This window comes from Triturus cristatus, chromosome 3_1 (genome assembly GCF_964204655.1).
Source record: "Triturus cristatus chromosome 3_1, aTriCri1.1, whole genome shotgun sequence".
NCBI lineage: Eukaryota > Metazoa > Chordata > Amphibia > Caudata > Salamandridae > Triturus > Triturus cristatus.
In genome coordinates this window covers 458195364-458217542 of record NC_140583.1, presented here as the reverse complement: position 1 = coordinate 458217542, position 22179 = coordinate 458195364, and the positions used below count along the sequence as shown (strand labels likewise).

Genomic DNA, 22179 nt, shown 5'->3' with positions numbered 1-22179 from the left:
ACCATCTGATCACCAAACATCATGTCTAGGAAAGGAGCAAGGAAGCAAATCTTTTATGGGTGTTGGCCGACCAGGCTTCATTGATAAATCTGTGAGCCTCTCCTGAAAGGCCTAGGACCTTCCATCTGTCCCTGAAACCCGCCTTGCTACAAGAGGGAGTTGACCCGATAGCACCAAAGGATGAGGATTCTGTAGAGGGTCCAGCAACAAGTTCCCTAACCGAGGAAGAAGAATGGGGCCTGCACAAACCATTCCCAGAAGAACCGGGAACCACGCTTGCACTCTCCATAACGGAGTGATCAGGATGAGTTCCGCCAAAGACAGATCAGGTTCTGAAAAACCTGGGGAAGCAGCATCCAGTCGCTGAAATCCTGCAGATGTAGCCCGGCAGATACTCCGCCACTACTGATATTCTATTCTGAAGACAGAAGTGCCAGAAGTCCATGGTGATCTCTGCCAACATTCGGGACTTTGTACCTCCCAGTTTGTTGACGTAACGTACCGCTGATATGTTGTCCATCCGAAGAAGGATACAATCATCTGTCTTCTGGGGAGACAAGCATCGGATCGTAAAAGAAGCAGCTAATGGTTCCAGGCAGTTGATATGTAAACATAGCTCTTCCGGTGACCAACGACCACCCGTGGACAACTGGCCACATCGAGCTCTCGAAACCCCACCGGCTGGCATCGAATTTGATTACCACATCCAGGGCTGAACCAAATAGATCATCTCTAGCCTCACCTCCTCTGAGAGGGAAATTTGTTATGAGTAACCGAAGCCTTTTTGAAGATGACGGATCTTAAGCTATTGAAGGGTTCCGTAGTGAAGAGGGCCTGGGAAGATAGCTTGAATTGAGGAAGCCAGCAAGCCCAATACTCGGGCTAAGGATCTCAGGGATATCGTCTGCCTGTGGAGTGTAGACCTCAACTCCCGTTTGATAGCTCTGATCTTTTGCATCGGAAGTAAGAGTTGACAAGTCAGGGAATTGACTAAGAAGCCCAGGAACTCGATCGATTGAATTGGGATCAGTATCGACTTCTGTGGATTCACAATGAACCCCAGATTTTGCAAGAGATTCATCTCGCAATTGAGATGTAAGGTTACTAGTTGGGGAGAGGTCGCCATGAGAATGATGCCATCTAGATAGACAATGAGGCAAACCCCCATCCCGGGCTCGTAGAGATTCTACCACCGGTCGAAGAAGCTTCGTGAAGCACTATGGTACTGACAATAGACCGAACGGGAGAACTTTGAACCCGTAACAAATCCCTTTCCACAGAAACTGCAGGAACCGATGATGAGGAGTGAAAATGGGAATGGACAAATACGCTTCCTTCAGGTCCAGCTGGACGATCAAGTCCCCTTCGCGGAGGAGATCGCGCAGAAGATGGATGCCTTCCATCTTGAAGTGTCTGTACACGATCCAGGAATTGAAATCTTTTAAGTTTAAAACAAGTCTGGATCCACCCCCTTTCGTTTCCACAAGGCATTGCTGAGGAAACCTCGAGGGTGGAGAGTGGGGATCACTATGGCACCTTTCCGCAGGAGGGACTTGATTTCTGCTGAGATAAAGCTCTGATCTCGTTGGGAAAAACACATCGGAGAGGGGCGTATGTCCTAAGACGGGGAATCGTAGAATTCTATTTTGTACCCCTGCACCGTTTCTAACACCCAAGCATCCTGAGAGATCTTGCACCATTTATTGAGAAAACACATTACTCTTCCCCCCAATATCACTTCGGAACAGGGAATCAGGCTCACCTGAGTTTCCGGAATCTTGTTGACCACTGGAATTGCCACCAAATCTGCCTTTGCGGAACCTGTTCCATGATCGTCGAGTGGGGTAGAAAGAGGAGGTATTGGAATTGTTGTCTTGATAACTTCCTCTTTGCTGGCCACGCGGGGTGCCTTGGCTGTAACCCCGTCTGAACGAACACCCCCGAAAGCTTCCGGGCCCTGCCAAACACCGGGTGAAAAGCCAGTTTGAGCGATCCTTGGGCCTTATCTAGCCCACTGAAGGTGGACACAAATTTGGTTAATTCTTTCAAGAAGGGTTGTCCAAATAACAGACCTTGGGCTAGTGGGCCCGCTTCAGATGTGGACAGTTCGGCCGGTTTGGGGTCCAGTTCCAGGAGAATAGAACGGCGGCATTCCGACAAAAGTGCACAGTTGGCATTGCCAAGCTGGCACACTGCCCTCTGAGCCTAGCCAATCAACTTGTCAGGATCAATGGCGAGAGCTGAATTTTTGGGCTCTAAAGCCAAGCTCAAGAATTTTGGTCAGGGGGTCGGTTATATCTAATAATTTGTCCTGACAGGACCTCCAAGACCTGTAAAGGCCCTTTTTGGGGTCCTTCGAGTACTTCTTTAGGTAAGTTAGCATCGAGGGGTCCACCGCGGGGGTTTCTGCTACCTTATCCGACAGGTCAGGCCTATGGCATTCCGACCGAAGTCTTGCCCGTACCTCTTTATCGCACACCTGGCCTAAATGCAACTGGACATAATCCGCCACCTCTTGGGGTGGGAACCAAGCAGTTTAATTAGAGTGGATGATGTCAGCAGGCTCAAAATTGAGGACTCTAGGGGACGGAGTCGGTTCACAGTGTTTCTCCTTCCTTGCCTTTTTTGAAGGTCGAGGAATCTCCCCTTGGTCAGTGGAAGGGTCCGAGGACGTGTCCTGGTCATCGTCATTCTGAGAGATCTCAGTGATTGTGGCCTCCCTGCTAGGGGTAGGTCGTTCCTGATCTGCCATGGATTTGGCCAATCTAGCGAAGTCCTGTAGAGGGGAGCCAGCCTTGTTGCTTGGCATAGGTGCAGAGATGACATTTAAGGGGTGCAATTGCCCGTACCAGCGCCAAATTTATGGAATGCCGGTCTTGCTCTATAGATCCAGAGGGTTCCTCCTCATAATAGTAATAGTCCTCCTCGTAGTACTCAGCCATCTTAACACACAAAGTGTGGATTCACCGACCCAGGAGAACTGCCTTCCTAGTGTGCCCCCTAGTACCACCTATCTACCGTCTGGGTCTACCAGTTTGTGATGTATATTCCACCCAAGGCCTCTGCGGATTAATATGGCCACTCCTCTGGCAAAAACTGAATAGGTCGACTGATAAGTATCCCCCCAACGTTAATGCCGAAGATTGGTATCTGTGATGTTGAGGTGCGTTTCTGGTAAGAAAGATATATCGATGTTATGGAGAGCTAAGCATGTCTGTATGAGTCACATTTTTCTGTAATCATTTGGGCCACAGATGTTCCAGGTTATGAAACTATAGGTGGTCATTCAGAGCCTAAATAAGTAGTGTGTAGTGTGTGTGTGTGCGTAGTTTGGTCTGGTCGGCATACTTGCTCATTGTCTCATAGTGTAGTTGTGTTGATAAGGTTCAGTTGTGAACATAATTCCTGCCCAGTCAGTTGGTGAATAGCAGCGTGGTTGCTTCCAAGTGCATGTTGAATTACACCATACCCACTGCTGCCCCCAGCTAAACAGTATCCTGTCTACTCCCTCCCACTCCCCACCCACACCAATCCCCCAAACAGGTTGTGGAAAATAACCCTCCCTTGAGCATAACAATGCTACAAACTTAAAGTAAGAACAAAATAGGGAGGGCTCCCTGGGGACCTGGAGTGACCTGTGAACTGCCCTGCCTAAAGGCGGGATGGCCGAGTAGTCAGTAGATAGACTAAGGAACAAGAAAAAACTTGGTTTCTACTATAGAGAACTACGTGGCCAACATATCATGAACATGTACAATACGCCTTCCGTTCATTTTGCCATGCTTCTGTGCATCGATGTCTTGTTTATCTCACGCTGTACAGTTTTTGCGCGCTGTCGTATCATTCTATGTTGCTGCATCCAGCACCCTGAGGAGAGCGCTGTGAGGGCTCCAAGGAACGCTTCTTGCCTCCGATATGTTTTGCAAACTTGAGGGGCGATTTGACGTCAGTGAAGAAATTAGTGTGTCCGTCATATGTTATCATGAGCTTGGCTAGGTATAGTAGGGCATATGGTACATCCACCTGTTGTAGAATACATTTTACTGGCATGAAGTCTCGGCGGGCCACCTGAACAGTGGGGGAGAAATCGGGAAGAAGGATATGTTGTTGCCCAGGTGATTTATGCTTCCTCGTTCTCTGGAGAGCCTGAGGATCGTGTTGCGGTCTCTTTAGTTGAGCAGGCGGGCTAGAATTGGTCTGGGTGTTGCTGCCACGGGGGACCTGGGTCTGAGAGATTAGTCAGTCCGCTCAAACACGAAGGCAGCAGAGAGGTCAGGGCCAAAAGGCATGCATGTGCAGCAGGCCTTCAACATAGGCCTCCATTTTGGGGATATATGTGGTTTCTGGTATTCCCGTAATGCAAAGGTTGTTCCCACATGAACAGGCCTCGAGATCTTAATTTTCGGCTTTTACATCGAGGATTTTTTCCATTTGTAGCCAATGTTCTTTGGACTCTGCTTGGTATTTGTGCGCTTCAGAGGTTTGTTTTTCGAGTTGGTCCAATGGAGTCTCATGGGTGTCCACTTGTTGTTTTACCTGGTCCAGTCTGGTAGTGAGTATATCTAGCTTAGAGTCAATCACTTTGAGACTAGATTTGACATCAAGCATTATAGTTCGGAGGTCGTCGTCTTGTTTTTCAGTTATGTCCCCGGGGTCAAACTCTGAGTCAGACTCAGCCCCCGTATCTCTGAGCCGCGTCAGTCTCTTGTTTCTAATGGGAGCTTAGTCTGCTTAGCGTCCTGCTTCTTGTCAGAGTACCTGAATCTCTACAGAAGCAGAATGGTGCTAATTTCCCTCCTACTACTGAAACTCGCTGATTGTTCCTGGCCAGGTGCACCAGCAAGGGGGAAAGGGGAATGAGATTGAGAAGAGACAACTCCAGACTGCTGGTGGCCCTCCCTCTCTTTCCTGCCTGGATCCTCACTTGGGTAAATCTTCTTTACGGAACCCGTACCGATCCCTTGAGGAGAAGAATATCTAATGCACATAAGTGGGATAAAACAGATAAATCCAAGCTACTCTAGAAATTCCTTAATTCCTTATCAATCACTATGTTAACAATCCTAACAGTGTCTTTCGGAGTTTTATCATCTCTTCTGTGTGGATTTTGTGCAAGGAAAGTCTTCTGTTCTTTCATTAAATCCTGAAGGCTTTTCCAAGATGTATCTGAGCAGATATAATACTCTTGAAGAAGTCTCTGCTCCCAATCACCTGAGGGAGCGCTGGTGGATAACCGCTGCTCAAAAAGAGAGACATCGCTCTCTAAATGGAGAGCGGGATCACTAGGGACTCAAACTAGAGAATATCTTGGAAGTTCAACATTTTTCAGCCTCACACTCAGAAGTAACTGAGGGAGAACAGCCAACAAACACTCTCTAGTCAGGAATTTAAAATTGAAGTGTGCAGAGAAGCGCCCGTGCTCGCGCTATGACTCGTAAATTCTCTCGAGAGTGCTCAGGATGCAAGGTGCCGCAGAGACTTGGAAAAGGCAGTGGCCATCTTATAATGTTAAATCTAACTTAGCTCTGCAGGTTCTTCCAATGATTAATCATTGGAGGTTTCACTATAGCCCTACCACTTTGTTTCTGACTCTTCCTCAACTTATTCTGAATAAGGGAAATGGCATTAATCTGATTCCTGACTCTTCCCCATATTGTATCGGTATGTGTTGCAGAGCCTCCTTCCTTGGTTTTGTTTATTTGTCTTCCCCACTGCGGTGCCCGTGTGCGAGCACACCTGTTATGCCCTGTGGAGCCATCTGACTCCGGGCCTCTGTATGCTCAGCAACCAGGCACCAGACAGGCGGGCACCAGAGAACTGTGTGAGATATTCCTTGGCTCTTCTCCGTGCACCAATACATAGGGGTAGCTTGTGTCTTTTTTTGTTAGGGGGGTATTGCCAGCATCTCTTGTGTGTGAATATTTCAACCCTGCGGTGTTCAAGAAGTTTATTGCCTTTCCGCTTGCGTTTCAGGAGTGTTTGACGTCTGATCACGGGCGAACAGGTAACTACTGTCCACCGCAGGGCCTGGACAGCACGGTACAGAGTAGGCCGCAGTCACACATGCCCCGTATCTGCCGGCTCCAGCTTGGTGCTCACCGGTGTCCTGTGTCGGCAACAGAGGCTGGTTGGATGTCTAAATTTATTCCTCCCCAGGGCCAGGGGTCAATGCTAAAATGTTTTCCTCCCACCGTCCGCCTCCGGTGCCTGATTCTACACCTCCAATGTAGCTGCAGCCCGCCCGCGGGCCAGAAGTCCCCAGGTGACCCAAGCGCAGTCCACCGGGTCCCGGAACGCCTGTCAGGTGCCGTCTTTGGGGTGCCCCACCGCACACCCTGAACAGCCTTCTCTCCGGCTGGCTCTACAAACAGGGCACTCCGGAGCAAAGCTTACCAATTTTTTATCCAGCCGCCTGGGATATGTTGCCTGGCACCACTTGGCTCTCAATGCGGTCAGGCCTTCCCGGGTGCAGCTTCCTTCCACGGGGCCCCGTGGGATCCATTGATCTCTTTCAGGTCCTCAGCCACCAGAGCATGACCCCAGCCACCAAGACCCTCTGTCTCCTTCAGACAGGGCGCTCTGGCCCAAGACGGTCAGCAATGAGGGCCGGTCTGCAAGGCCGCGACAGCAACTGGAGGTCCCCTACCACCCCGAGCTCACCATAGCGGCCCGGTCCGCCCAGACCTCCCCGCACACCAGTCGCTGCTCTCAACTCGGGGCCTAGCAGGAGCGCTGATTACGCTTCAGGTACTCTTCGGATCACAGTAGCTAGCACCTTGTGTCCTCAGCCTTCTCCAATCTCCTAGACGCCATAGCCGGGAGGCCTCTGCCATTCCAGGCTGAGCCGGAGCACACCAGATCTCTCGGCACAGCCGCTCCCCCAATGAACAGGCCGGAGGCCACTCAGTGGTCCCAGCGCCTCCCCCAGTGTCCCGCTCAGCACGGATGGCGCAGGCTTTTACCTTGTTCCTATTGCCTCAGGTTGGAGTTAATCCTTTAGCCAGGATTAATAAGCGATCTTTTATTGGCTGGCAGAGCCCTCTTAGCGAGCGGCCATCTTGCTGCTCGGTGAGACCATGCCCCCCGGCTTTCAGAAAAATGGATCTCTCTGCTCATACCTCTACCCATGCTGACAGGTATACATAGTAGGCTGTGGAGAGGAACTGCCCTGTATACTACAATGTGGGGAGAGACTGGCCCCTCCTGTGACCTGTCTCGTGAATTGTGGGTGTGCAAATTAGATTTTGAAAAGGAGCTTACCTCTCTGTTCACATCTCTCCACAGGATGACATATACAAGTAAATTGTAGAGATGAAATTACCTCTGTGCTTAGAAGTCTCTCTTGTATAACAACTATATACAGACTATAGTATGGAAACACACTGACTTGTCAGCTGCGACATCTCCCTAGAGTAACATGCATGCAAAGTAGACTGTGGGTAGAGACAGTTCTGTCTGAGCATACCTCTCTTCATAGTGATGAATGTCTTGCACAACTAGTGTCCATACTTGATTGTAGGGACATACTCACCTCTCTTTCAGATATCTACAAATGGTGACAGTCATACGTAATACTGTGTGCACAGTAGATAATAGGAGTGTGTAATAGAGTATGAAGATACACTGCTCTCCCTTCATTCAGAGGTACCTATAATATAGCTTGGACAAGGACTGATCTCTCTACTAATACCTCACTGTTGCATGACAAATCACCATAGATGCATAACAAAATAATGACTTTCTCCATTACCAAGTGTCTCTAGAATAAAAGATGTGCATACTACCATAGGGATACATATACATGCAGCAGCATATTTACAGTCCCTGAAGATGCAAGTGACAGTTTCGGTGAACATTTCAATACTATAATTAAATTCATAATAAGTTTAAGCATAAAAATCAAAAGTAACAATTTAACAACAATACAGAACTACAACAATTATATTAACAAACTGTTGGAGTTGACCCTTTTTCCCTGAATTTTTTTGCTTTACCCTTTTGGATAACTCCTGAGTGAAATAAAATAAACATGTCATGTTTGGTGTGTCTGACCTTGCAATGTTAAATGCTGTGCAATGGTGGGCGTACATTTATTTTCACCATGGTAGAAATGTTACTTTTAAAATGGATGCCATTTCTGTCGGTTGGTGACGCCTGCCTGAGGTGGGTTGACGGTCTAGTGTTTGAAGTGACAGAGTGCCCTACACCTCCCCCACAGTGACAGTTGGGACTGAAACTGCCAGGAGCCTTCTGGAAGTTTCTAGCCCTTGCTGGTATGTGGGAGGAGGGGTGGATATCTAGCGGAGCTGGGATGCCATGTGCTCAGACTGAGCATGGACCTGAATGAGAGGGGGCACTCTGCCTGGAGGTACCGCCGCATGGGCCTGTGTGCTGGCCCCTGTGCCCAACTGTACCCCTCTGCTGTCCACAGGGCTAGGGAGAGCCCGCTGCTGGAGTGTAGACTGCTGTTCCAGGAGGAGTGCCACATTATGGGAGATGACTGCTTCTAAGAGCTGCTGTCCTGTACTGATGAGTGCCCACTTACTGCTGATCTAGCCCAGCCTTGCCTGCCTGCTCTCCTGCCCTAGCGCCTCGTGAGCGCTACGTGTGGAGTGCTGAGAGAAGAGGAGCGCTATCATTTGCTGGCCTGAGCTGTAAGGAGAAGAGAAGCGCTTTATGGCCCTATCCAAAGAGAAGAGGAGCGCTGCCTTGTGGCCCTGAAGCTCCTGGTGGGAACTAGTGCCGGGAAAGCGCTGTATGCAAGCGGCCAGTGAAGAAGGAGCGGGGATCCTGCAACGCTGAGGCTGCGACGTGCCTTGAGGGATTCCCCCCTGTGCTCCTGAAACTAGTGGGAGCCTACCCCGCGCTTGCGCCCCCAGGAGAAGAAGCCATAATCCCAGCGGGGCTCCTGTGCGTCAGGGAGAGCCCCGCATTTCAACGAAGAGCGCGTGCCCACCCCGCGTGAATGCTTTACCGAGCGGGAGCCCACCCCGCGTTTTGCCACCTTTAGCGGGTGCCTACCCCGCTTTATGCATATTGAAGTAGAGGGAGCCCACCCCGCGTGTGAGTTCTTACTTAGAGGGAGCCTACCCCTCATTGTCACCGCAAATCCACCGCAACCCGGGCCCAGAACAAAATGAGCTGCCGCCGCCACACACGACGCGGAAGCCTGGTTGTGGGCGGGGCCTGCACGTCGGAGCTGTGCGGAGGCCATCTTCGCCTCCCCCTGCCTGGGTGAAGCCGGCCGGAGCCTCACGGGCTCCGCATCAAAGTCTCGGGTCCCAGGAGGGGGCCCGGGTGAAGCCAGAGAAGCGCCGGAAGGAACCCGGAGCGGGAGCCCACCCCACAGGTCTGTTCCCGGAAGTCAGGGGCTGCGCTGCCGTTTGCAGGGCCCCCGGGAGCAGATGAGAGACCCACGTGCCGCCCAGCCGGTAGCTGGAAGGAGAAGAGTACCGGAAGAGCCGGTGAGTGGGGCTTTGTGGCGGGTCTAGGGGGGTTGGTCGAGGCACACTGTTGGTGCCTTCCCCCTGTGTTCCCGAGCCCCAGAGGAGGGCCCCTCGTGCCCAGGGCCGCAGTCTGCACCAGCTGCGCCACCGTAGCGGGCAGCTGCCATGGGGGCAGAATATTGTTTTAAAGTGCAACGTTTTGGGACCTTTTGGGCATTATTAATCTGAGAGTCCCAGAGGAGGGGCTCCCACATCCCCAGGACTGCCCAGTAACTTGGTGACTGCATTTCCTACAACTGCCCTGCTGGGCAGTGGGCAGTTGCAACGTGGGGCACATTTGTTTGCACAGCAAGAAGGGCAGCTACACCTAACGGGCAATTGTTGTTTTGGGAGTCCAAGTTGGGCTTCCCCGGCACATGTAGTACCAGTGCTGGTTTGGGCCTGATTCCCAGCTGCCCTGCGAGTGCGCAGGCAGCTGCAACGTATTGGGGGGCATTATACCTCCCAGGAGAAGGGCAGTTCTGCATGCACAATGTCATTTAGGCTGATCATGCTTTTCCCCTAATGCTCTTATACATTCATTCATTCAAAAAGCTTTATTTCGATAAAAATTTATATCATAAAAGCATTGATGTACAGGTATATAAGGTGCAATACATCAAAAAGAGGGGCAAAAATTCTTGACGCCTAGGTACAGAATATAACAATTTGAGGAATGTGCATTTAAAAATCAAGTTTAAAATATATCATTTAAAAGTAGAAAGTATTACATTTCATAATTAGAAGATAATTTTGCTAAAACATCAGTGCATTAAAAAATATTTAAAGAAGGATTCATTGTTGTGAGTGTAAATATTTAGCCCTAATATTCCAAGTCCACCCGAAAAATGTTGCCACACCACAGACTAGCACTAGACTGGTATCAGAGCGTAATATTCTGAGTGGAACCCGATAGTTTGGCGTTCCCAGCAATCGACATACAGGACCCAACCATCGACTTCTTGGTTTTTTGTAAGCTGGGCATTCAAACATGATGTGCGCCGTATTTTCCACCAACCCTCTGCAACTCGGGCAAGTTGGCGGGGTTTGATGGGGTGGCTTCCATTTTCTCATACGCTCGCGGGTTGGCAGTGTGTCTAGTCAAAATTGGATGTACAGTGATCTGTCTCTGGGGTTCTGTACAAAATCTAAATACGGCTCAAAGCTGACTGCCTGTGTATAGAAAGCTTCAGTCAGACTACCTAGGTGAGGGCTACTAAATTCCTGGGTGTCCTGGGTGTCTATCCATGACCAATAAGCTTTCTTCAGGACTGCCTTACTCAGGGGTGCACCTTGCTCCCAGACTTCTCTAAGGCCTAGTGACAGGAGAGACTTCTTGATGCAAGGTAACCAGGGAATATAATGCTCTTATACCTAATGGGGTGTTCCGGTTTTCATGCAAATGTGATGTATGCTCTTATTAGGGTTACGAGGGGGCCCTGCTAAGGATTTCTGCCTCATGCTAATAGGATTACACCCAGGCTCAGGATGTGTGCCTAATGTTATGCTTTTATGCGACTGATGAGGTCTAATAGGCTGTGATGTGCTAAGCATGCGCCAGATTACGTTTTTGCACCTAGGGAGTTGAACCATGACTTATGCCAAATGATATTGTCGTTATGCCTCATGTGTTCAGGCCCAAGGTGACCTATGCCTATTTTTATGCATAGTATGATGGTAGGCCTAATGTTGCATCTTATACCAATGCTAATATGTTTATGCATTTTGCATTTCTATGCCTAACCTGACGATTTCATTCCAGGCCTACGGCAAATGTGATTTATGCCTGAGTCTAGAGTTATAGGGCTGCACGTTCCTGCCGGATTACGTCTTCAGGACCTATGCTAGTGATGCTGCCTCATGTTTAGGCCTAGTGTTTATTGCAATGTTGCTAAGTACCTGTTTACACCCTATGCTAAAATGCTGATTGCAAAGTTGCTACCTTCATTGTTTCACCAGTAGGTACTGGCCGTTATACAGTAATCTCCTGAGGCTTGAGCCGGGAGGTAGTGTACATGCTCACTGTTTTTAAAGCGAATGCCATTATTGCATTGTGTTTATCGCATTTTTTTTTTGATGTGTTTTTAATCTCGCCGCATTGCCTTACCTCTGTTGCCAAGTTGGGCCGCTAAGGTGAGGGGTGAAACCAGACCGGCACTCTGGCTTCATTAGTGGAAGTCGGGGGGACGCCATCTTGGGAGAAATCTGGTTCACGTACTAGCTTTCTTTTCTCAGCAGTCACAAAAGCGGATGCTGCCGCGAGCACCAGGGAGTTTTTGCTATCTATTGGTCAGCGCATAAATCCCTGTGGTCTGTATCCAAGGATAGTGACAGAAGGGCCTTTCTGCTGCTACAAGTGTGGTTATAATTCTTATCCGTCATTACCCTTATCATCTCCAGTCTCTACCAAGATCCCTCTGAAATTCTTATGTTTGAATGTGCGTTCTCTAGTTAAGCACTACAAGGAGATCCATGACCTCATTGAGAATGAATCTCCCGATGTGTTTTTTGTTACCGAAACCTGGCTTAATGAGGACACAGTGGCCGAACCTGGCCTTGCACTGCCTATGGGATTCAGTATCCAAACTATTAACAGAGAGACCAGAGGTGGGGGACTGGCTGTTATTTTTAAATCTCACCTTCACTGCACTTTTGCTAAGGAAGATGTCACAGGGTGCGAATGCGCCCGCTTCACCATCTTACTTAGTGCACACTTTTCCTTTTCTGGCCTTCTAGTATATCGTCCCCCTGGCTCCACATCAGAATTTAAACCAGCTATTATGAAGGCTGTTCACTCATTAGCACTGAGAACTGCTAATTTTAGTCTCATTGGCGATCTAAATATCCATTTTGATCGTCCTTCAGATCCGCAAATCAGTACCCTGATTGCGGATTTTCGTGCCTGTCAATTAAGACAGCTGGTAGTGGGACCTACCCACACAGCTGGACCTTTACTTGACCCAGTTTTCTCCAATATCCCCTTTCTTCTGGTCAAATCTCCCAGCCCTGTGTGCTGGTCTGATCATCATCTTATATCCATTACCCTTCCTCCGGTGGAGGCAACGTCCAGAGCTGTTTCTAGGGCTACCTTCAAACGCTGTTGGCACAAACTTAAGTTGGATGATCTCCTTGCCTGTTTGGCTTCCTGCCCTCCTATCCTTGATACTAACCCGGATCAAGCGTATGAAACAATCTGTGAGTGGATACATGAGGCACTAGACACTCTCATTCCTGCTAAATGGTCCAAGGGCCGTAGCTCCGGCTCCAACCCTTGGTACACGGACTCTCTAGCTGTCATGCGGACTACATGTAAACAGCTAGAACGAGCCTGGAGGAAGAACTATGACCCCACAGAGAAAAGGCGGTAACGGGACGCTATCAAATGTTACCATAAAGCTATACATTTGACCCGAGCTGCCTATCTCGCCAATGAGATAGCATCTAGTAAAAACCCCATGAAATGCATTTTTAAAATACTCAGCGATTTTAAAAGGAGGAAGGATCTGCCCACCTCAACTATTACATCTGAGCAACAATGCGAGGATCTAGCCACCTATTTTGTTCAAAAAGTAGAAGCTATTTATAAATCCTTCCTTAATTGCCCCAGGGACCTGGTGAGCCCTTTAATATCAAAGCCTAACACCACACTGAAAGTTATACCTTCCATCTCCCAGGACGAGTTTCTTGCCTTGAGCACCAAAGTCAAATCGGGCTCCCCTCATGACCCTATGAGGCCGGCCCAATTCAGAGACTGCCTACCCATACTTCTCACACCTTTATGGCAGACTATTAATTCCTCTTTCAGCAAGGCAATGGTCCCTTTGGCTTGAAAGCAGGCCAAGGTGCTCCCCCTCCTAAAAAAAACGTCACTGGACCCCATCAAGCCGGAGAACTTCCGACCTATTTCTCTTTTGCCCTGGGTTGCCAAAGTTGCGGAGGCCCATGTCAATAAAGTCCTTTCGGACTTTTTGAATAATGATAAGATCCTAGACCTTTCCCAGAATGGTTTTTGCCCTGGTCATAGTACCGAAACAGCGCTCATCCAGCCTGCAACCGCCTCGAGACCATTCCGGAACTGAGTAGCATCTTGGGCATGATCATCCGAGAGAGCTACCACCATCTGGGTATCCCCCCTGTTTATGGCTACCTAGTGCCAGTTGACACGGTGTTAACAACTGTGATTGCATCCTACTGTGTTTGATATAATACACAAGTTATTTTTCACCTAAACTGGTGTGGAGTTTCTTTCTGTAGCGTGCCTTGTGTGTCCACTGCGTGTGCTGCGCGGATGCTTTACACATTTCCTCCGGAGTTTGGCCCACCCGCTCTGCACCACGCTACCCCGTATCTAACACAAACTATATACGCAACTCTTAAACAAACACCTACATTATTTTAAACATTTTGTTTTTACAATCATCAGCACACGCCAATGAATCCTCCCTTTTTGCTCTATTTGCCTGCTGGATTTGATTCATGTAGCACTTTTTGTCCAGTCTTCTAGCCACCTTAGCCTGCCAAAGAGCTTTCAGTTTCAAGTATATATTAGCAGGCTAGGTGGCTAGAAAGTTTCAGCAAACACCATATCTATACATTACAGATCACAAAGCCTAGATTGTGTTGCTGAATTGCACAACTGTTCAGTCACTGCTTCATCTTTCCAACTTGAAAACACTGTGCTTCAAGAGGTAGTCATTCCTGAACATCATAATAATACCGCTTTTGTTATCAAGGCTCCTTTTTGCTGCTTACGTAAGCAAATAATTATTTCCTCTGAGACATGTTTCCATTTTCCTCCTAAAAAGACAAAATAACCAAAAAGGTAAAAGTTACATACTGTCAATAATTGGTTAACAGTGATACATAAGTATATTTTCTAAACCTTTCTACATTTTTCACCCACAGTCAGATAATTACATCTAATGCACCAGTAACTTATTTCTTTCTGCTGAAAAACACCACACCCTCAACCTGTCTATTTTCATATGTTTGCAAATAAATTATGTTAAACAACAGGAGGGACTAGGGGCTAGTTTAACGAGGTCCAGCGTACAAACCCCAAGAGGCTGTGTTGCAAGAGGGGTACGAAGTTCCTCTGTATCAGTGGGTTCGAGAGGTTAGGAGCCTGAACCGGTAGTAGGGTCACTGGGGAACCACTAATGTGTGCAGGAAGGAGAGGGAATTCTCCTTGTTGGAACTAGGGCTTTCACACACCCAGCGAAGCTAGGTGTCATGCTTCATCATTTGAGCATGCTCTCATCAGGTCAGCGCTGCAATACCTGACGGGCACCCTGAACTGGGGCTCTTTATCAGGGATCTTTTGTTCCTGCCGGTGGGTGCAGTGGGGATGAGGGGCCTAGTGTGTGTAGAAGTAGGGAAAATGTGAGTTAAAAATAGGTCAGTTAGTCCTATTCGAACTTTATTATAAAGGTAAACTGCCTAATTAAAAAGTGGAGAGGGGCCAAACCTAGTCGTGAGGTGTCTAGTGGTGAGAGCCCTGCTCTCCAATGATCAACATGTTTTGTATCTCAAAAGTCAAAAAATGATCGGGACACTTCTTCAGGATCAACGTTATACTATCTACACTACAAGGTAAGTGTAAAACTAAATACCCTGTACTTTCAAAGAAGACCTGAATGTGGAACAAAAAAAGGGTAAGGGATTCTGTTAAAACCACACATTAATGAACACATCATTACAAATTAACCATTACTATCCAGTAAACTGGTGCTCGTGGAAAGGATCTTGTATTAGGTGCTCTGTCACACAGAATCATAGTGAGTGATGAGTATTACATAAGGTATCTTAAATATTGAAAACATACTCTGAAAGTGTCACCCATTCTTAAGGTTGAAGCACTATATTTTTAAAAACTATGAAAATTGGTAATCAGGACATAACAGGACTCACCTAAACTGTCTGCAAAAATGATACGCTACAGTAGCCGGCGGTTTAAAGGACACCGATTGGGTCCTAATAGGGAAAAGAGAAAGGAAGAGGGAGCAGCAATTGCACTCCCGTTAAAATGCCACCAGTATTGGCCAGAAGTGGCAGCTCAGGTATCATAAATCAGGTGAGGTCATCCAAATGGTGGCCTCGCACCACCGAAGTAACAACCAAATGCCGTGAGTCACGGGCAGCGCCGAACCACCGCCTCCAGTGTGCACCACCGCAGCACCTCCAGCGAACCCAGAGTGTGTCACGCCAGTACACCACAATCAGAGCAGCCCAACGTACCCGCGCTAACCCAGTGTGCCATGAGTTGCCATCTCAGTGAGTAAACCTGGAAATGGAATGAGCCCAGAACTTCTGTAACTCACCTCCGGATGAAGAATACAATTCAGGAAACTCACCAGCGTGTGGTACGCTCGCAGGCGTATGACCTACCCTGCCGCCGACACCGGGATGGTAGAGGTACGTCAGCGGCGGGTCTTGAAGTAGTACTAAGCCGGTCGTGTGATAGGTCACGTGTGTGAACAGAACCAGGGAAATGGAAAAAGGACAGTGTCCATAGGTTAGGACTGCGGTGGCGGCCATCTTGTAGAGGGGTTTGTTCGTAGTGCATATGGGTAGTGTTGGGTACAGTAAGTCTCCACTGACGTCATAGAGGCTAGCCTGTTGATGGCTACACTGGATAATAGGCGCCACTGGCTTGTGTGAATTAAGTGGTAAACTATTACCTTAGTCATCAGCGGTAAACGCCAATCCATACATCTTGGTCTTACGAGTGGCAGTAATATTTTGATTTTAATTTAGTGAACAGTGAATCGATAATTTCACTGAGTAAATGTTTAAGGGACTAAGATGGTAACAGTAATTTTCACTGGGTAAGTGTCTACGGGACTAAGATGGTAACAGTGTCCTTTAGAGAGACCACAAAGCTTTAGTGAACATGGTGCCAATGCGATAGTTCAACAATTATATAGAATGAAGGAGTGAGTCATATGGTGCAGTGGTTTGTATCTCAAGGGACCAAGAACCCGGGTTTATACAATGATGTAGTCAGAGATGTGTATTATCCAGGCAGTTACATGTAAATAAATTATAACATGCCATTAACTCTGCTTCCATAACAATTTCTAAAGTAATACTATCATCTTGACACACCTTTGCTAACACTCAGAGTTCACACTAGAAATAGCAAATTCAACACTAAAACATTGTATAGTGCAAAAATATACATACAATAAGGTTCGCAAGAACTGTAGAGCTTGTATTATTACATTCTAGTTTAAGAAACAGTACTTTCTTTGATGACAAGTAAATACAGTTGAAAAACACAATCTTCAAACCTTGCTCACATCTCTCTACATTATAATGCATAGCTTTCAAAAGCTGTATTACCACATCTACACCTACCCAAACGGATTTCCACTCTGTAAACATAGTGTATAATAAATATACTAACACTTACTGACACTTCACAACAACGTTTGTAAAATAGATAATTAAATACCTGAACTTGGAGTTCTTTCTTAAATGCAGATAAACACACCAGTCTCTTTCAGCTCCAAATAAATTCACTTCTGCTGAGCAAAACTCAAACAGACTTCCTTTTCTTCCAAAGCACTAAGGACTCACTTAATATATCTGGTTGTCCACGCATTCACTTCACAGCATTTCTTCAACCATGTAATAAGAATGGTAAATATTGGTTGATCCTTGGCCCTTTTTTTGTACTTCCTTCCATACAGTATTGTGAGACTCCTACTACAGAATTCTAAAATACTTTGTGCAGGCCTAGATATTTCTCATGCATGTCTTGCGGGATGCTCGCAAGATCGAATGAACTCCATAGAAAATAACCATCTACTTATCACAGTATGTTACGTTATGTTATGTTACAGGTTTTGTATAGCGCACAGCTGTACCAGCAAAGGGTGTCCCAGCGCTAACTAGCAGAAGTTGGGGTGTAGTGTAGTTCCTATTTACCTTATAGGCTCTGTGCATTGGAATAATATACACTATAGTTTTTGCATAGGACTAAGGTCAGTATGCTCCTATCGAGTACATTAAACTTAATTACTTGTGTGTGCCAGCTAACTCAGAGGTCACTAGAAACTTCTTGAATGAACAAGAAGGGAGTAGTTTCTGACAACCGCATAAACATGACATGCGTCTCAGAATCGTGGAAACAATAGATAACAGTTTCACTCAGTCAATCGTGCATGCTTAGTTTCTTCAGAGTTACACAGAAATAGACAGACGGGCGTTTCAATAAAAGGGTTTATTATACAGTCTGGTTTCTTGTGTAAAAGATATGAGCTGTTACAATCGTTAGACAGTAAGCAAGATATAATACGCACAGCGTAAGCAGTAAGAAGAAATAATACTGCAATAGCAATTTCTTTTAGCTATGACATCATATATACATACATAAATAACACAGGCTAAAAAGTGAATACTCGTCTGATGCTTCTAAAATAGTCCTACCCCAGTGTAACTAACCTAAGTGTACTATGAGGTAAGAAGTAGGTGCTGTTTTCTATAGTATGGTATATACTAAGTTTAGTATGCCAAGAGTCCCTCTAGGTTATAGTCGGCTCCATACCTTTAGAATGAGCGAGGTGGGAATCTCTATCCGGGTCTCAAACTCTAACACCCCGCGAAGGGAGTCAGAACACTGGAAGCTGGATTCTCTGCGAGCAGGGATAACACCGTCTGGTCAGTGTGTCAGGCCGGAATATGATCTCTTCTGAACTTGCCGTGGCGAACCGTGCAGTCAAGTCGGGCTGAGTAGTGCCGTGGTAAGGGAAGGCATATTTATACCTGGAAGGTGCTTAGGAATGCTAGCATTGACGTAAAGTCGGGCAGAGGAAGACGTCATGGATGAACCCCTAAGGAATAGTAGTTCATGCATAATATATGATTTCTTGGAGAAATCAATAATCCTAGCTAGCGAAAGTCCCGTTCGGCTTAAGGGTCTGGTTTCTAAGAACTCGTTGTGACGTGGGATGGACGGATGTAGGTGACTATGCCTGTATTTGGTTAGCATGGCTAATGCCTAAATAAGGACTGGAATTCTATGCCTAAATAAGGGCAATGTGAATTGTGCCTATATAAGGACATGATTCAGGGAAACCTAAATACGCGTATCTACATCAAAACACAACAGGGGAGCTGCTAAAAGAAGGCAGGGCCTACAGCAAAGGGAAAAGGTGTGTTTTAATGGCCTTGCGGAATACCAGGTATTTGTTAATGCTACTGATGTGCGCAGGAAGAGAATTCCAAGGTTTTTCAGCCAGGGCGCCATAGATCGTAGTTGGCGAGTAGGTGTATAGGGTGAAAGCAGGTTTGCCAGGGTATCTGGGGAGGAGAGATTCATGATTTTATAGGCAATGCAGATGGAGTTGATCACAATGCGCCTCGCCACCGGCAGCCAATGTAGTCGGCGGATGGCATTGGTAGTAGGGCAAGTTCCTAGGGAGGCCAAGAAGGGTTCTAGCAGCCGCATTTTGAACCCTTTGCAGACGTAGGATTTCAGCTTTGTTAACCCCCAGGTAAAGTGAACTGGCAAAATCCAGCCTAAACATAATGGAGGCCTGGATGATGATTTGACGGACTGTGTGATCAAAAATAAACAACAGCGGTTTGAGCCCTCGCAAGAGTCCAAAGCAGGTCCCAGCAACTTTTTGGGTTTGGAGCTGGAAGCTGAGGACCAAATCAACCCATACACCCAGGTTTTTGACCACCTGTTTGGGGGCGGGTACGCAACCCAAGGTTGCAGGCCACCAGCTCTCGCTCCACAGCTCAGTATCTCCGATTTGCTAGCGTTAAGCTGGAGGCAGTTGGCAGTCATCCACACTGCAATGGCTGCAAGATCGCTCCTGAACTTAAGAGCATCCTGCGTGGAGTCATCGAAGAGTGCTGCTAGCAACTGTCTATCATCAGCATATGATACCACCGTTAGTCCTTTCCTCCTGGCCACCGCTGCTAGAGGTTGAACATACGGGTTAAATAGCGTAGGGCTCAACGCTGAGCCTTGTGGAACCCCTTGTTTGATAGTGTGTATCAGTGAGGTGAAAAGGGGGGGCCGCCACCTGGAAGGTTCTCTCAGATAGAAAAGAGGCGAACCATCCCAGGGCCGAGCCCTCGATGCCAGCCTCTTCCAATCGTTGCAACAGAATCTGATGGGATACCGCGTCAAATGCGGCTGTGAGATCTAATAGTATCAGCGCTGAGGTATGTCCGGCATCTAAGGCCTCAGTCAGGTGTTCGGTCACAGCTAGGAGAGCAGTCTCCATGCTGTGATCCAGGCGGAAGCCAGTACTTATCTCTTACACACTTTCTCTCAAAATAAGCACCACAATATGCCTTCCTACTAATGGAGTGTATTGAGAACTCATCTATTTCTCATCTACGGACAGTCCGTCAAGATTGTAAAAATTACTAAAAAACAATATACATTTATTTTCTATACAGTAGTTATCCCTTAGACACCTCCTTTCTAAACTATGCCTTTCTGCTAACCCCTTATATAGCTTTTTTTATTTCATTTCCATAACACCTCCAAATTTTCACAGTAAACCATAAGGGCAGCCATTTCATTTCGAACATTCCAACAGCCAGCCAATCAGAGCGCTCACAGACTCGCAGGAGCCTCCCACTCCCATGAGAGTGTGAAGACTCACAGGAAAAATAGGCATCTTGACCAATCAAGGGCCCTCTACCCGAGTCTTGTTCAGCCCTGGGTACTTCATCCCTTAGGGCACTGATTTCAATAAAGGGGAGGGGCAGTGTGGCCCCTCTCCCTGAGCCTATTTGGGCCCTGGGACCCTATACCACAGGGCCTATGTTAAAAGGGTAGGAGGCCATGTGACCGCTCCTCCCGAGCCGTTAGCAGCCCCGAAGACACCATCCCCTGAGGCCCTTGTCAGTTAGATCATATTTTGGCCCCCCTCCCAGAGTCTCTGAAGGGCCCGGGAGCTCTCCGAGAGGCTGAAATTTTATGAAATTGAGACGGGCCACATGGCCCTTCTCCCCGAGCCCCTAATGGCCCTGGGGAACCCACCCCTGGGGCTGACCATTTACAAAATGGTGAAGGGGCCTCATCACTCCACTCCACAAACCTCTAATGGTCCCAGGAAGCCCACCCATAGGGTTGAGATTACTGAAAATGGTGAGGGGGCCTCATCCCAGAGGTAAAAAGCACCCGGTGCCTTTTCAGGCTTGGGGAGGGGGATCCGCATCTCTCCATTTTTTTACATTTTGACCCCAGAGGTGGGCTCCCTGGGGCATCTGCAGGTTCGGGGAAGGGAACACGCAGTCCCCATCCCCATATAAACCAATTTAAGGCCTGGAGTTGGGTTCCCAGTGGCCCCTGGAGTTTTGGGAAGGGGGACACACAGCCCTCCTCTCCTTTATGAATTCAGCCTCAGGGTAGGCTCCCCGGGACATGAACTCAATAAATGCGGCCGGGGCACCAATGTTTTTTTTAATCTTGCGGGAGTCCTGCGAGATAGCAGCATTTTTTCCCAAATGTATTGCTTTTTTGGCATGGTGGGGGGTCCCTCATAGGGATTAGGAGGTCGAGTAAGCCTACCATGCCCCCTTATATATTTTTTTTAACACGTTCAGGACAGGACCCTAAGGTCCTTACTACAAGTTTGGTGGTCTTGTAAAGGGACTGCCACGCCAGTGGTCCCAGGAAGACCACCAAGCTTGTAGTGAGCCCGCCCATCGGAAGATGACTTTAATCTAGGGCGGGTTGGTGGCTGGTGTGGCGGCTTCCTGCACGGTGTGACATGCACCATATTGTGCATGCCACACAATAAAGGGAGTGTGCAATTTCAGGGGGGGCACAACATGTGCCCACCGAACACACCGCCAGGCCCAGATGCACCCTGGGCGCTGTTAGAGCCCTTTTATCTGCATGTCCGCCACCCTTTAAATGGAGGGTTCCCAACCATGACAGGGCAGTGGATATGCAGGTCGTAATATGCTCGGCAGAGCTAGCATTGGCACCGCCAGGATATTCAGGCCATTTGCAGACTGCCGCCACAGTGGGATTCCGGGTCCCGGTTGTGGCAGCGGTCTCGTGGCGTCCCACCTAACATTCATTAGACAGAGGGCAGACCTCCCATGTTGGTGGTGGTCGGACCACCACCTCGAGTATGGTGGTCTCAACTGCCGTACTCATAATAAGCGCCTCATTTTCTGAGTTCTGTAATGGCTACCAGCAACCTTTTCCTCATGTTGCTGGCAGTCAATCAGAGCACTCACTCCCACAGGAGTCAGACTCCCACGGGAGCTAGATGGCCTAGGGAAATAAAGCTCCATGGGCCAATCAAAATACTCTATTTTTAAATGGGTGCCCTTGCAAGAGTCTCTTGAGATTCTTGTGGACCAAAACCATCCCGATCTACAATTATTTTTCAGTCTTAATTTCTCATAATTTACCAAACGGATTTATGCCAGATCACAAAAAGCACAATCTGTTCACCGAGATCTAGCTTCCTGCCAAATTTGGTGTAATTCCATTTAGCAGTTTTTGCTGTAGCCTTGACTAAAGTCATCTATGGAATATTCATGTGGATTTTGTGTTTTGGGACCCCCCTTTTTTCTTGCCCCCCACTTGACGGATCACCCCGAAATTTGTTAAAAAGTAGCACCTTTTGGGAAAGTTTCATGGAGATTCGTCAAAGAGGGTGACAATTTTCTTAGCAACACAAATATCGTTTCTCATATGGAACAG

General features: G+C 47.7%; 1 protein-coding gene and 1 long non-coding RNA gene across 3 annotated transcripts in view; one reads left to right on the top strand and one right to left on the bottom strand.

Annotated features, from left to right (window-relative positions):
• Positions 1-15955, bottom strand: part of LOC146860402 (uncharacterized) — a 32946-nt gene extending 16991 nt beyond the window's left edge. Inside the window, exons 1-2 of the long non-coding RNA XR_014978816.1 lie at positions 15806-15955; positions 14238-14282 (exon numbers count right to left, since the gene is read on the bottom strand). This is a non-coding gene — a long non-coding RNA (uncharacterized LOC146860402). The remainder of the gene's footprint in view (positions 1-14237; positions 14283-15805) is intronic.
• The window catches only part of FSD2 (fibronectin type III and SPRY domain containing 2), a 674971-nt gene that overhangs the window by 380877 nt on the left and 271915 nt on the right, over positions 1-22179 (top strand). The gene's annotated exons all lie outside the window — the stretch shown is intronic.